The sequence below is a fragment of the Lepisosteus oculatus genome, chromosome 17, assembly GCF_040954835.1.
Source record: "Lepisosteus oculatus isolate fLepOcu1 chromosome 17, fLepOcu1.hap2, whole genome shotgun sequence".
Taxonomy (NCBI): Eukaryota; Metazoa; Chordata; class Actinopteri; order Semionotiformes; family Lepisosteidae; genus Lepisosteus; species Lepisosteus oculatus.
The window spans coordinates 6,138,149-6,150,729 of record NC_090712.1 but is presented as its reverse complement, the minus strand read 5'-3'; the positions used below and the strand labels follow the sequence as shown (position 1 = coordinate 6,150,729).

The window sequence follows — 12,581 nt, the reverse complement described above, 5'->3', positions numbered from 1 at the left end:
CCGCATTACACTGCATAGAAAAGAAACCTAAACATGAAAATGTAAAAGACAGCATGAAAACAACAAAAGAAACCAAACTTGTTTGGAGGGGAACCACCCACTGCTGGGGGAAAAAGATGCGAAAAAGAGGAGGAGAATCACTGAGAATCAATCTGGTGACACTTCTCTGGAATAGCAGCTTGATTTATTCAAATCTGCTTGCTCATTAAAAATACCTTAAGAGTATAAATCAAAACTAGTTTTAAATTTGTGTCTGTGGTATTTTCTGCAGACTACCCCCGTTTGTATGTACTTTCACGGGTTGATGAGTGAATTTAAAAACAATTTCCAGCATCAGGCTCCTTTAACAAGACAAACACTTCCTCAAGACGGCCTGCAGAGCCAGGAAGAAAGGGCTTAAACCTTGCCTTCAATTAAAAAGACTATAAAGCTACAGCTGAAGATAAAAAGAGACCAGTTTTAACAGACCTATATCAATGGCACAAAGAATAAACTACTGCTAATCTAAAACTTCTCTGCCATTTTATGGCAGGGCAAATCTAGAGATCATGTCACTTTTTATTTTTGATATGATTTACCTGTATTTATTGTGTGGGGATTTAAACAAATGGGAAATTATAATGACAGCAAAGCTTCAAAATGGTAGAAGGAAATCAGTTTATAGCAAATACCATACCACATGCATCAGCAAAGCCTTCACCTTTCAGATTGCAGCTTGCTTAAAAAATACCTGTTAGAAAATCCTGCTTAGCGATCCTTTAGAAATCCGTAACAGCAGAATTACAGACCTGAAACTCCCGCGCTATTTTTGGGACTTAAGTCCAATGTTTCCCAGCGTAATCTCCAAAAACAGTCCTAATAAAAGGGCCAATCATTCTCTGAAAACAATCAGTTTCGTCGATAAAATGAAAAAAATGTGCACCAAGAAGATAAGTTAATAATGTTGTCAATTTAAGTTCAATGCTTCAGTGTGGCCAATGAGGTGACAACTTCCCCCTTCTAATGTCATTCCTTTTAACAGTGATTTCATACCTGGATGTTTTACAGAAAAAAACGTGCATTTTAATGCAGATATTGGCATATCTGTAAGTGTTTAATTTTTATGTGAGACTTTCAGCTTTATGTTGTTTCTAAAATGCTCCTTCACTGAGGCATTTAATATTAATGGCCTACATTTACAGGCTTAAATTCTGCACAAATCTGTAATTTAGATTTGAGTATTGGTCTTTCTTGAGTGATATTTCATGCTTAGAGAAAAAGGGACCGCTGTCAGCAAGCTGGACCTTAATTATTTATAAGAGTCTAAAACAGCTTCCAGCATTTCCACTTTGATACTCGCAGGTCCACAAGGACAGGCAGGGTAAATTTACAGATTACGGACCCTGCAAACAAAAGCTTCAACCTGAAGGGTTTTGCAAATATTTAATAATTATGGCAGGATGACGACACTCTCCTCTATTCAATAATACATGTGTTTGCATTCAAAATACATTAAAATACAGGAGTATGTCACGCTGATCATTTTGAGTAACATAGTAATTATCCATCAGTTTGCCCAAAGTGGAAAAGCTCTTTGTCCATGAACTGTAAAATTACTTTCACTTTACGATGCCCTCTGTTATACACTTCATCTCCAATATTTTGGTTTTCCCCTGCCTGACAACATTGCCTGGAAAGAAACCTAAATTACCAAAAACCCAAAGCGGTCAATGTGACCTCAATTTCAGAAGTGCAGGAAATGTGGGAGGAGGGAGGGGAGAGCTTGAAAGAAAATGGCCCTGCAGATCAATCACAACCCACACGATCCTTTCCTCTCTCTGCCTTTTTCCTGATGCTTGACTGAAGGAAGAGGAGCACACAGGTGACCTACCAGCGTTGATTGAAAATGTTCTGAGAGAGCTGGAGTGATGTTGCATCGACCACGACAAAATGACCAACTCGCAAAAACTCTTGAGTAAAGACATCAATTGATGTCTTATTTTCCAGCCTTCGCTATTCGAAACATTACCAGACTCATGGCACTTTGAAGCACATTACTACCACAATAATGTGCTTTTGTCAGAAGTAGTATACAAGCTAGAGAAAATGGGGAAAAAAAGAGGGATTTTTAAACCGGATAACACATTTTATAAATTTTGAAGAGCTGCATCTCGCTGATAAACCACTAAGCTAAAAAAAAAGTCACATAGTTCATTTTTCTTAGATCTTATGTAAGGTTTTTCCATAGGAGAAAGGTAGATGGGAAGATACACATCCTCAGTGTTACAAGCCTATACTTCTAGGTATTGTTTTTCTGGAAATCCTTGTGCTAAAGTAGAGATCATCCAAACATTTGATAAAAAATATGTCTCATAGCAGTGAAATAGACACGTGAAGGCTTATCAGAATCCACATGGCCTGCAATTCCTGAGAAGGCAACTATACAACGACCACAGCAAAGGTATCTGTGCACACCTCTGACATGCTTGTGTTTCTTTTGCAGTCTTATTGGTAATCTATTAAAATGGTGAACAAACGTGAACAGACTGCATGTGGGCTATCAAGAAGAATGATGAAACATTGAGGCCTCTTGCATAAATAAATCAATGAAAACCAAATTACAGAAAGATTATTTCTCTGATGTACTGTATCTAATTAACAAAAGATAAAAATGCTATTATTTACATTCTGCAATAAAATAGTTTTTGCAGAACATGAATAATCTAACAATCAGTAACAGATTGGAATAAAACTGGAAATTAAAAGGTCATCTGATTCAAGTTCCAAGAATATTGTTACGGTTAAAACACCTAAGGAATTACACTTCCAGGACTAAAAACATTTCTCCCAAAAGCAAATGGAATATTATTCACCTAAGCCTAGATGACTAAGTCAAAATAAGATTTTTTTTTAAATCAGCTTTGCAAAATGAATGTACTTTTTACATTCTTATATGTAATCCAATGGCAGCAAAGTACAAGAGCTGACAATAAAAAAGGCAAATGTAAAACCAACAAAACGTGGGATTTTTTGGGACATTACCTGGATCTTAGAACTTTAGACTAAATATAAGACTATTAACCTATTATTAGTGGTAAATACATATGTGGATGAACCATTTATGTTTCTCATGAGGATACCAACACCTGGTGTACAGCTAGCTCCACTCTTAAAGACCCGATGAGGAGAGTAAGTCACACGCCCTGGATGTTAAATTACAAAACCCACATTAAATTGAGACAATACTTTGAACAAATGTAGGAGCTTGCTGAGAAAACACTGCTTTCTGTCACAAATACACATCTTCCCCCAAACTGCAGCTTTCTGGATTTTTTCCCCCTTCTTTTCAGCCCTTTAAGAATTTATCTGTGCAATAAGAAGTTCTCTTCGGTCTCTGTGCACACTGCAGCTGTGAAACATGAGCTCTTGGACAGATCAGCGAGCGTCAAGTAGCAAATCGATACTCCCTGCAGAGGTTTTAAAACGTGTGATGAATAAAACTTTTTTTTCCACACAACTGGTCGAAAGTCATGCCTTTACCCAGCTCTTAACCCAAAACAAAGGCAGAGATCCAGCGAAACAGAAACAGCGAAAGGTTTCAGGACAAGTACTGACAGTCTGACTCTAGGACTGGAAACGCCCACACAGTGGCAACGCATTCTCCTGCCTTACTGCTGCCCTGGTCTCCTGAGGACATCATATATCAAGGGCTCCATGAGACACATACAGCACATACATTTCTCCAGCTCGGATCTGAATTGGTATCCCTGCAGCAACCAGCACTGTCTCACTTCCAGACCGCAGCAGGATGGAGAGGCGGGGGTGGATGGTGATGGTGATGGTGATAATGGGGGAGGCCACAGCATTCCCACCTGGCAGTGTCAGTGGAACTGGAACCCCACTTGTCTGCTTACTATCACAAAGCCACGGTCCTTAATCCGTGGCTTTGTGGCGTTCCGTGCAAGTCCTAAAAACGGGCCTCACGCAATGGAACACAAGGCAAGGCACACAGCATCACCTGGATGGAGGAATTGAAAGAATAACATCTGACGCCGAGCTCTAGCAGGAACTTGGTGCCTTCGGCTCTGTGCCTGCTCTCTCTCTCTCTCTCTCTCTCTGGGGCCATTAGGATGCATCTCGCGTGTCAGGATCCTCAGCAGCGAGCAGGCTTGACTTCAACAGGCCCTCTCGCCTCTGCAATCCCCGGGGGACGCGGCAAAGAGTGACATCATAGCCCCCGGAGACCACGCTGAGCGCTCGGATGCTGTTCCACCTGCCTCCCGGAGCCCCTCGGCTCTCTCCTCCTCGGACCGCCCCCAGCGCAGACGCCACGCTCCGATCCGGACTTTACCGACCCCCTCCCTGTTCTCGTCTCTTCACGCGCATCGATCCGGTTTCAAAACACGGCTTTTTTCCCCCTAGACCCTCTTTTAAATATTTCAAATACAAAACTTCAGCAATTCCTATGCAGTATCAGAATCTTTATGGCTGTAGTTCCAGTATTTCAATTTTCCCTCTCCATTTATATAAGTCACAGAATACAAAGCTACAACCATTTGTTTTGCCACGTATTGCTGAAATATACACTGGAAATGCTGCCTGCAGATGAGTATCAATTCAGAAATAAATCAAAGCGCTGCATTTCACAAAATGACCACGTATATTTACTAAAATACTATAGTTTTTTTTACCGCAACTACATAACGGCAAAGAAAAGAGACCTTTTCCCATCAACACTGCACTTATCCCTCCTTTATTGATCTATGCAGAAAACAATACTTAAGCACTTTAGATAATAAAACAACCTCCACTGCATTATCTCAGCAAGACAGCCTTCACTGGGAAACTTCTTCCATTACTGAAAAAGACACAGTATCTGGACAAGTCCAACGAATAACAGAAAATAACACCTAAAAATCAGCCTTTTATGTCAAGTGTGCTGGGATCCTTGGCCATGAAAATCGGTCAGTGCACAAGTGAAATTATACTATTGAGTGTTTTCCTTTAAAATGTCCGAACAATAACGACCAGCCCGATGTGCTGAAAGAATGGGCCATTAAAATAAACGTAGCAAGACTAAATGTGCTATATATTACCCTTAATAAACGGCAAGCCAAAGCTTAGATTTTAAACACCGCACTAAACCGAAATGAGCGGCTCCGCACCCTCCCTGTAGTACACCAAAGAGATGCCGCATACACTGTATACACAACAATGAATCTCTAGGAGCTGTAAAAACCACGCCTGCAGAACACGCCGATTCAAGGGAACGTGCGACAGATGGAAGCCAGAGCTAATCCAAAAACTAGCAAAGGCCCAAGAAAATTCATTTTACCTGAGGTCAGAAGCAGAGCCTCATGTCCAGGGCCCCGAACAAGCGTGCTTCCTTTTAAAGGGACGATGAAACAATGACACCAGCAGGACCGGTAGATCGGGTTACCCGGGCAACTGCATCCGAAACGCGAACCCGAAGATAATTCAGGATATTGAACCCCTCCCTTCCCTTTCCCATTAGAGGACCTGCGATTCTCTGACCTCCACTCCCAGCTGTTTCCGAGAGGTAGGCCCACAGAGAGGGAGGGCTGCCTCTCTCAGACAGCCGCGCAGCACAAAGAGACCGGAGAGGGGAGCTTGTACTCCACAGGGCGGGCCACACAAACGCACAAATATTGACTCGTCATCGCGAAAAACATCGATGCAAGAGAGACGAGAACAGTATTTTCCATGACGGCTTCCTTTGTCTCTATTTTTTAAACGCTGAACTAAACTAAATAGCCTAACACCCAATAAAAGCCCTACCCTTTACCTGCAGTACCTATACACTCAAGGCAGCGGAAGGCTTGTTTTTATCCCAAATTGTATCTCATCTGTACCCTCAAGCTGCTTTAGAAACACAGAAACCAAAAGTCACAGAGGGCAGCTTGTTTAAATGCGAGGATTTGATTAAGCCGCATTTCTAAGACAAATCACAAATTGACCTTCAGCTTCTGCTTCCTCTGCGGTAGATCAGTAAGGATAAATGAAGAACAAAACGCTGCTGGAAACAGGAGCTGTTTCTGGTTAGATTTCCCTCTGCGCAGCCCACGTTTACACCGCAGATGGGAAAAGACAGCTATTCTTAGCTTAATCCCCCCAAATTCCATGAACCATTTTAAAAGTCAGTAGAACAGATTAAATTTTCATTTTTTTATCATACATTATCAAAACTGCCTTCATGTCTGTGAAGTAAGGAGCAAGGAGCCAGCCGCAGACGTGACATTATTAGTTAATGCGCTGTCTATCGAGGATAGATCAACTAAATTCCAGGTTTTGGTAGAATAAAGCTTCAAACATTGTTTTTCTAACAGTTTTCAAATACAATTTTATGTGAAAATTTGGGCTCTGCAACTCAAAGTCCAATAGAGGGGATTCAATTTATTTTTAAATACTCAAAAGCAGAAGGACAATTTAGCTGAATAATGTCAATCTAATAATTAAAAACAGCTTCCGTTTAAAATTCAGGAAAATGTGAAACATTAAGTTTAAATTTGAGTTAGACTGATAATACAATGAACAAATCAAGACCCTAATTTTAATTCAGACTATAAAATTTCCTTAACTATCAAGTGAGCATTTTGTTTGTATTGATTTAACATGAAGAGGGTATAGGTATTTTTATCTGCTATTTTTTTTTGTCAGAGTCTGCTGCAGGTAACCCGCAGATAAACGTATAGAATAAAGCAGTGAAGAAGCTGATGTCAGGTTGCAGTACATGGATGTGTGCTAATATGAAACAGCTACTGAAAAAAAAATGATTTGTTATTTTTTGTGGACAGTGCAAGAGTTTTTAAATCCATGAAAACCTAAAAGTCGAAGTCTGACTGATAGTCATTTAGCTACAAAAATATCCACATCTGCAGACACAATTCATTTCCAATAATCCAATAAACTGGGCAAAAATGAGTGTTCAGCTTTTATCAGAGCAGATCTCCGATATCGAGATCACGTGGCAGATTTACAGTCCTGCTTGTGCTGCAGAATCCAAGAACACAGCAGGACCCACCTCCCACATGAGGACTAACTGTGAGCTAAAAATCAAAAATTGGATCGGGCAGCTCCGTTGAACTCAAAAGCAAATCAGAAGCGAATCAAAACCTGAAATGAGTGGTGGGGGGGGGGGGGGAACAAATAGATCTGTCTCCTGGCAATCTCAAAGCAAAAATTCCCAGGACATATACAGATCATAACCTGCTGTGATTGTGCACAAAAGCCTAATAGTGCAGGGAGATTTTCTGGGTTATGTCTGTGCACAGGCGGCTTTGAGACCATCTACGCTTGGCAGAGATGCTGGTGCCGACTGGCATGACTGTATTGCACCTGGCAGAGTCTCATCTGGCATGCTAAAGCTCACAGCAGATGCCCTTCAGGCCAAAATGCAGACCAAGTGTGCCACACTGGGTCTGGGTAGAACATCTGCCCATTGTCCAAGTGTTCAGAGACATGCCTAGATAAAAAAAGCAAGCCAAACTGGATTTCCATTTTTTCTACCTCCCTCCTTCTTGGCTTCTGAAAAGCTGACGTACGCTCTCCGCAGAAGATGGATAATCTCTCCCAAAGGCCCTGGGCTCCTGTATTTTGCAAACCATATGTAAATGCTTATTAGAGAAACGATAAATGCTGGCTCATGTGCAGCACAGAAGAGTATATAAAAAGAAATAAGAAAACGTATCCTCAAATTAAAGGTTATTAACTGCCCGCTGAAGGCTATAACTAGAGCTGGCTCAGACACTCACATCAGTTTGGGGTGTGGTGCTTTGAGTTCAGTCATGACCTCAGAAACAGAGAGAGACTTGTAACGCACGCTGTGATTTACAATAGAACTGCAGGAATCATTTCAGAGCCAGCAAAGAAAACTAAAACTAAGCACCGCTGCAAAATTCAATAGAACTTTTCTCTTGCCCCTTTACTTTCTATTGGACACTCTTAGGACTTTCTTTTCCTTCCATCAATGATAAAATAAGTTCTAAAATAATGATTACCATTGCCACAAATAAAACTGGAGTAAAGAGTACAGTCCTCTCCCATTTCATTATTTTTCCTTAAGGCTTTATTTCTAAAGAGTTTAATATCTTGGCACATATATTTTTGTGGTATCGGAAGCAGAGCATAAAAGGACAACTCTGTGGTCATGCTTGTGTTATTTCCATGATGATTCATAAAAAAAGATGGAAGAAAAATAGACCTATGTCATGTAAGTTTGACACGACATTATATTTCACATCTTTGTATCATATCCCCTACAGCAGACATCTTTTCTTGTGTTCATTCAGGCATCACAGCAACTACCCCCCACATACTTCCTTCCAGAGGTCTGCGAACACTTTCAGGGCTGCAATCACATGTGTCACATGTGCACACAAACCTCCCAGACCAGCACGTTTGCCATGTTGGACAGAGGGCACAGAATACCAGGCAGCTGGGAGGATGTGGCTGAGTGGGTAATGACCAAAAAAAAAAAAAGGTCAATCAATCAACCACTGCTGGCAAGATCAGACAATCATTATGCACGCAAGCAGCTGTCTTCTCACTTAAACAGAGGACGTGTCCGGATCGAGGCCAGCACTGATCACTGTGCTGAGTTATTTTCATTCAGTTGCTCTTATTAAAAAAAAAAACACACAAGAAACTCAGCTTCCTAACTGTTTTCCAAACAGCACGAAAGAGTCATTTTTAAGGGGAAAAGTCGCAGCTCTCTAAACTTCCTGAAAGAAACGTGAGAAGGTGAGTGGCTAGTCACCCAGACAAAAGAACGACAAGTTCTAACATGACCACACTTTTGCATGTGAGCAAAATACTAAAAAGGTGTGCGATTCCAGTACTAGGTTTTGGTGACAACAAAAAGCCTTTCTAAAAGGCTTTTCTGCTCGTCTGAACCTTGATTTTTGTCTTTGTATAGAACTCAGCCATATAAAGAAGTCATTCCATTATATCTGACCCATTGGATGCAAACCCAAGACAGTTCATTCTTTTGTAAGGAGCCTCTCTCTGCATTTTTCTTGGGAATTTGTTGTGTTCTTATAGCTTTCACACAGTTGAAAATGTCAAAATATAAACATGATATTTTCTACAGACATTGCAAAGCCAATGTAAAACAAAAACAATTAAATGGAATTATAACATGATTTGAAAGACAGAACCTGTTTTTGCTTGAAAGGGTATTCTAAGCATTGTTGAATTTTATTGATCAATCACTTTATTACAATCAGAGAAAAATAATAAATACAAAAGCCTCTACAATAAGTCCTTTTCCTTACATAATGTGCAAGAAGATAAGCTTAGATTATTGATATGATAGCATCTCCAAATGTGTTTAATGCTGGGAAATGAATATAACACCAGGCAAGAAGCTTGATGATTACAGAAAGAGCTGCTTCTGCATTGCTTGGTACAAATCAATAGTCCAACACATATTTTGTGCTATATTTCAAGGGTTTTCTTTTTTTTGGGAGCTGCAACATGGGTAATTGTATTCAGATATTTAAAGCCATTAAGTCCCGGATTACTCCAGCAATAAGAAATGACCAAAACATTTGGGGCCAGCTGGAAGAATGCCTGCTCAAGTAAGAATTCTGCTGGCACTAATAGGCACAGTAAAGACTGCAGAACACGAGGACAGGACAAATCTGAAGTCACCCTCAAGGTAACACGTCTCCTCCCTAAAAACTATGTTGCTACATGCAATGCGCTCTTTCTTAATTGTTCTTGAAGAGTGCATATTCTTAAACTGTCCATCAATGTCAGACATTTTTATCAACTACTTAATAGCAACAAGAGTAAATGCAAAACTAATAACCAGAGCAAGCCCTGCCTGGAATGCGATTTTAATTAATGATGGAATATCATGCATTTTGTTGAAATGACTGTTCTGATCGTCATATACTCTGTCCTTCGATCTCCTGTGCTTTGTATCCCTGCCGCCTTCCGCTCTCTCCCTCGCACTTGAAGAAGGCTCAGTTGAAACACTGTTACTTCCTTGTACTTTTCAGCGTAGAAGCCCCGACTTCTTCCTTTGCAGCCAATGAGCTTTGACGCAGATCCCCACCTGAATCTTTGGCAGGACTTAAGACCTTGGCAATAAATACCACCAAAGCTGCTGGAAAATGCATGACTTTACCAAAACCCTTTTCACAAGGCAGCTGCCAACTCTTATATCCAAGAGAGGAAACTAGCAAGACAGACCAGAATTGGACAACGTCACTGCTGGAAATGTATCCTGCACATTTACCATAAGTTCAGAATCTGACACCTGTATTAAGTGCTTCTAGAGGTCCTGTGCATATATCAACTCCTAAAGGACAAGGCTCAGGGAAATGCAAAACGTCTGTCTACAACATTCACTTCACACATCACAGAAATTAAATCGGATAAGGCGAGATGTTAAGTGTCTAATTCCAAAGTATTAAAAAAACACAACAGTTTCAAGGAAAAAAAGACTTGCTTGGATTATTGGATTATAAACAGCCATTTTGGTTGGCTGGATCGGTGCTATTTTTATGTAATTGCTTGTCCGATATTTTTGCCTTCTAATAATTCAGGGTATGCTAGAATCATTTTAATCTTACATTTAAACATAACTGTGTGACTGTCATGTTCTAGACACTATAGTGTGCTTCTTCCAGAGTTCCCTTTTTAATTGCTTCTAGTCTCCACATGATAAGGTATGAAATAGCTTAGCAATAAAACAGTAGGAATGTTAACATCCACAAACGAAACCGGATAATCACATCTGACAGGAAGGTCTAAAAGGAAAAATTGCATGTTCTATTTTGTCATAATCATTTATTATAACCCACAACGCTGCAGTATGGAAAATGTTTGCATATGCTTTTCAAATGAAGGCAAACAAAAACTCCAACTAAATAAGAAGAGGAAACGCAACTCAAGGGCACGGCATAGGGAATTTCTGTACAAGCTTTATAATGGCACTGTTTTGCGATTTCTGCAATGACAGAAAGCAGGTTTTTAATGCCATTAAAAATACAGGCTGTCTTAAAAAACGCATTGCCTATAGCTGAGAAAAGCAATGCTGACTTTACCATCACAACACAAGTTTTCTTGCCTTGAAATTGCAAGATTCTGTGGTACTGTAGCTCTTGTCCGGGCGTGAGACACGGAGGGCAGATTGTGAATAGCTGACAATGTGTTCTGGATACTGCATCAAGAGGTCTGCCCTTGTGCTTCACTGAACTCACATGTTGCTCTATGGCCTTGGCAAGCACAGACAAAGTAGAAAAGAATGTTCTCATCTATCTCAGGCCAAAGTGTTGTGCCACCCCCCCACCACCACCACAAGCTATGCCCAGCTCTCTCACATAAAGACAACCACTAACAACTGGGCAAACTGGGCCAGCCAGGAAGACGACGATGATGGATCTGGACCTAGATAAAAATGGGGGAAGGCTTGTGAGAAACTGGATGATTCCTAGGTGAGGATACTGTGGAATTGTGATGGAAATATTATGTGACAGGTGTTGACAAACTACATTAGCTCTCAGTTACCACACCGTGACAGATAGACACTAGATAACCCAGAATCCTTGTCCGTTTAAATGCATTTATACACTGCACTTGGGAATCTATATAGTTATTTTAATCATGGTTTTTTTAATTTTGGTTTCAACTGAAGAACAATATAACAGCATTAGATTGCCTATTACTACCAAATATGCGTCAAGTTCCACACTTTTGCATGTGTGTATACCAATGAAGAACAAATTCCTAGAATCCAGACATTTTGCAGTTTCCATGCAGTGTGGTAGCTTACAGAATGGTCAGATGTGTCAAGTTTGCGTGAAGAAAGGCTCTCAGAGTTTTCTCTAAGGTTAGTCTACTTTTTTTTAGAAATCCAAAGTGATGAATGAAGAAATAACATGTTATGATGAGTGAAAGCTGTTTACAAAATACCAGGAATAGCATCAAACTCTGGCAGGAAAAAAAACAACAAAAATGACCTTTCTTTTTATAAACACACACTATCTGTTGGATTTACAGTTTACTGAACACTGAAAACGCATATGAAAAAAGAAGAAAACTTTGTGCTTTTAGAATTGCAGCAGGCAGACTCATTAGCAATGATTCACAGTCCAAAAGTCCAGCCACCCACAGATCAAGGGCAATGCCAAGACACTACAATACCATAGGTGGCTAAAAACCACAGGCACAACTTCATATTGAACGTTTTAAACAAAAACCACTAAAGATATTTATTTAATACATTAAGTTTAAATTTCAAGTAGAGACTTATTTCCTAATACAGTCATCATTATTAAAATGACAGTAGTATAGCAATAATCTAAAAGAGGAAATGCCAATTGCAAAAATATGCCAAACAAGAAGACATTCGTTTTTTTTGTTAAGTTTTTAATTTTGGTACGTTTTTAAGAAATGTAAGCAGAAACCTATGTATATCACGAAGTCTAACAAGGATAATAGTGCCAGCTTTCCTAATTTATATTACAGAATAAAATAATCTTCATTTCACATAAACAAAGAAAGACATAGGCAACGGATAAGATGTGTGCATAAAAATCACCCCAGAAGGCCCTAAATAAAACTTGTATTGT

General features: G+C 39.9%; 1 protein-coding gene across 7 annotated transcripts in view; it reads right to left on the bottom strand.

The window, feature by feature from the left end:
• LOC102690498 (kinesin light chain 1) overlaps nucleotides 1-12,581 on the bottom strand; it is a 52,357-nt gene that overhangs the window by 38,533 nt on the left and 1,243 nt on the right. Inside the window, exon 1 of one of the 7 annotated variants that reach the window (XM_069179812.1) lies at nucleotides 5,515-5,978. The exons of 5 other annotated variants lie outside the window; for them this stretch is intronic. The gene's annotated coding sequence lies outside the window, so the exon portion shown is untranslated. One more of the 7 variants, XM_069179811.1, reaches the window with a different exon arrangement.